This window comes from Coregonus lavaretus (assembly GCF_964263955.1).
Source record: "Coregonus lavaretus genome assembly, chromosome: 16".
NCBI lineage: Eukaryota > Metazoa > Chordata > Actinopteri > Salmoniformes > Salmonidae > Coregonus > Coregonus lavaretus.
In genome coordinates, this window is record NC_140003.1 from 15,869,185 (window position 1) to 15,872,827 (window position 3,643).

Here is a 3,643-nt window from a genome sequence, read left to right on the forward strand (position 1 = left end):
AAATTTGTGACACTGAAATTTGAGTGATATGTTATGTTTGGTACGGTTACATAAGACAGAAGATTATTTAAGGCAACGCGAACATCTAGATGTAACATAGAAAACGACATTTCAGGACACTGAAATTATTATGATACACTTTATATACAAAAGTATGTGGACACCCCTTCAAATTAGTAGATTCGGCTATTTCAGCCACACCCGTTGCTGACAGGTGTATAACATCGAGCACACAGCCATGCAATCTCCATAGACAGAAATTGGCAGTAGAATGGCCTTACTGAAGAGCTCAGTGACTTTCAACGTGGCATCGTCGTAGGATGCCTCCTTTCCAACAAGTCAGTTCGTCAAATTTCTGCCCTGCTATAGCTTCCCAGGTCAACTGTAAGTGCTGTTATTGTGAAGTGGAAGTGCCTAGGAGCAACAACGGCTCAGCCACAAAGTGGTAGGCCACACAAGTTCACAGAACGGGACTGCCGAGTGCTGAAGTGCGTAGCCGAGTGCTGAAGAGCCCACTCAGGCTAGTGCGGTGGAGGAGATCTTCGTGGGCTATACTCAGCCTTATCTCAAGGTAGTAAGTTGGTAGTCTGTTGATATACCTCTAGTGGTGTGGAGGCTGTGCTTTGGCAAAGTGGGTGGGGTTCTATCCTGCCTGGTTGGCCCTGTCCGGTTGGCCCTATCTGGGGGTATCGTCGGACGGGGCAGAGCCCAACCTGTTTAGCTAACAAATATAAACTATATACAGTGGGGAGAACAAGTATTTGATACACTGCCGATTTTGCAGGTTTTCCTACTTACAAAGCATGTAGAGGTCTGTAATTTTTATCATAGGTACACTTCAACTGTGAGAGACGGAATCTAAAACAAAAATCCAGAAAATCACATTGTATGATTTTTAAGTAATTAATTTGCATTTTATTGCATGACATAAGTATTTGATACATCAGAAAAGCATAACTTAATATTTGGTACAGAAACCTTTGTTTGCAATTACAGAGATCATACGTTTCCTGTAGGTCTTGACCAGGTTTGCACACACTGCAGCAGGGATTTTGGCCCACTCCTCCATACAGACCTTCTCCAGATCCTTCAGGTTTCGGGGCTGTCGCTGGGCAATACGGACTTTCAGCTCCCTCCAAAGATTTTCTATTGGGTTCAGGTCTGGAGACTGGCTAGGCCACTCCAGGACCTTGATATGCTTCTTACGGAGCCACTCCTTAGTTGCCCTGGCTGTGTGTTTCGGGTCGTTGTCATGCTGGAAGACCCAGCCACGACCCATCTTCAATGCTCTTACTGAGGGAAGGAGGTTATTGGCCAAGATCTCGCGATACATGGCCCCATCCATCCTCCCCTCAATACGGTGCAGTCGTCCACTCCCCTTTGCAGAAAAGCATCCCCAAAGAATTATGTTTCCACCTCCATGCTTCACGGTTGGGATGGTGTTCTTGGGGTTGAACTCAACCTTCTTCTTCCTCCAAACACGGCGAGTGGAGTTTAGACCAAAAAGCTATATTTTTGTCTCATCAGACCACATGACCTTCTCCCATTCCTCCTCTGGATCATCCAGATGGTCATTGGCAAACTTCAGATGGGCCTGGACATGCGCTGGCTTGAGCAGGGGGACCTTGCGTGCGTTGCATGATTTTAATCCATGACGGCGTAGTGTGTTACTAATGGTTTTCTTTGAGGCTGTGGTCCCAGCTCTCTTCAGGTCATTGACCAGGTCCTGCCGTGTAGTTCTGGGCTGATCCCTCACCTTCCTCATGATCATTGATGCCCCACGAGGTGAGATCTTGCATGGAGCCCCAGACCGAGGGTGATTGACCGTCATCTTGAACTTCTTCCATTTTCTAATAATTGCGCCAACAGTTGTTGCCTTCTCACCAAGCTGCTTGCCTATTGTCCTGTAGCCCATCCCAGCCTTGTGCAGGTCTACAATTGTATCCCTGATGTCCTAACACAGCTCTCTGGTCTTGGCCATTGTGGAGAGGTTGGAGTCTGTTTGATTGAGTGTGTGGACAGGTGTCTTTTATACAGGTAACGAGTTCAAACAGGTGCAGTTAATACAGGTAATGAGTGGAGAACAGGAGGGCTTCTTAAAGAAAAATGAACAGGTCTGTGAGAGCCGGAATTCTTACTGGTTGGTAGGTGATCAAATACTTATGTCATGCAATAAAATGCAAATTAATTACTTAAAAATCATACAATGTGATTTTCTAGATTTTTGTTTTAGATTCTGTCTCTCACAGTTGAAGTGTACCTATGATAGAAATTACAGACCTCTACATGCTTTGTAAGTATCAAAACCTGCAAAATCGGCAGTGTATCAAATACTTGTTCTCCCCACTGTATATATAGTACCAGTCAAAAGTTAGGACATACCTACTCCTTCAAGGGTTTTCTTTATTTTGACTATTTTCTACATTGTAGAATAATAGTGAAGACATCGAAACTATGAAATAACACATATGGAATCATGTAGTAACCAAAAAAGTGTTAAACAAATCATAATATATTTTAGATTTTAGATTCTTCAAAGTAGCCACCATTTACCTTGATGACAGCTTTGCACACTCTTGGCATTCTCTCAACCAGCTTCATGAGGTAGTCACCTGGAATGCATTTCAATTAACAGGTGTGCCTTGTTAATAGTTAATTTGTGGAATTTCTTTCCTTCTTAATGCGTTTGAGCCAATCAGTTGTGTTGTGATAAGGTAGGGGGGGTATACAGAATATAGCCCTATTTGGTAAAAGACCAAGTCCATATTATGGCAAGAACAGCTCAAATAAGCAAAGAAAAACGACAGTCCATCATTACTTTAAGACATGAAGGTCAGTCAATCTGGAAAATTTCAATAACTTTGAAAGTTTCTTCAAGTGCAGTCGCAAAAACCATCAAGCGCTATGATGAAACTGGCTCTCATGAGGACCGCCACAGGAAAGGAAGACCCAGGGTTACCTCTGCTGAAAAGGATAAGTTCATTAGAGTTACCAGCCTCAGAAATTGCAGCCCAAATAAATGCTTCACAGAGTTCAAGTAATAGACACATCTCAACATCAACTGTTCAGAGGGGACTGCGTGAATCAGGCCTTCATGGTCGAATTGCTGCAAAGAAACCACTACTAAAGGACAGCAATAAGAAGAGACTTGCTTGGGCCAAGAAACACAAGCAATGGACATTAGACCAGTGGAAATCTGTCCTTTGGTCTGATGAGTCCAAATGTGAGATTTTTGGTTCCAACCGCCGTGTCTTTGTGAGACGCAGAGTAGGTGAACGGATGATCTCCGCATGTGTGGTTCCCACCGTGAAGCATGGAGGAGGTGTGATGGTGTGGGGGTGCTTTGCTGGTGACACTTTCTGTGATTTATTTAGAATCAAGGCACACTTAACCAGCATGGCTACCACAGCATTCTGCAGCGATACGCCATCCCATCTGGTTTGCGCTTAGTGGGACTATCATTTGTTTTTCAACAGGACAATGACCCAAAACACACCTCCAGGCTGTGTAAGGGTTATCTGACCAAGAAGGAGAGTGATGGAGTGCTGCATCAGATGACCTGGCCTCCACAATCCCCCGACCTCAACCCAATTGAGATGGTTTGGGATGAGTTGGACCGCAGAGTGAAGGAAAAGCAGCCAAC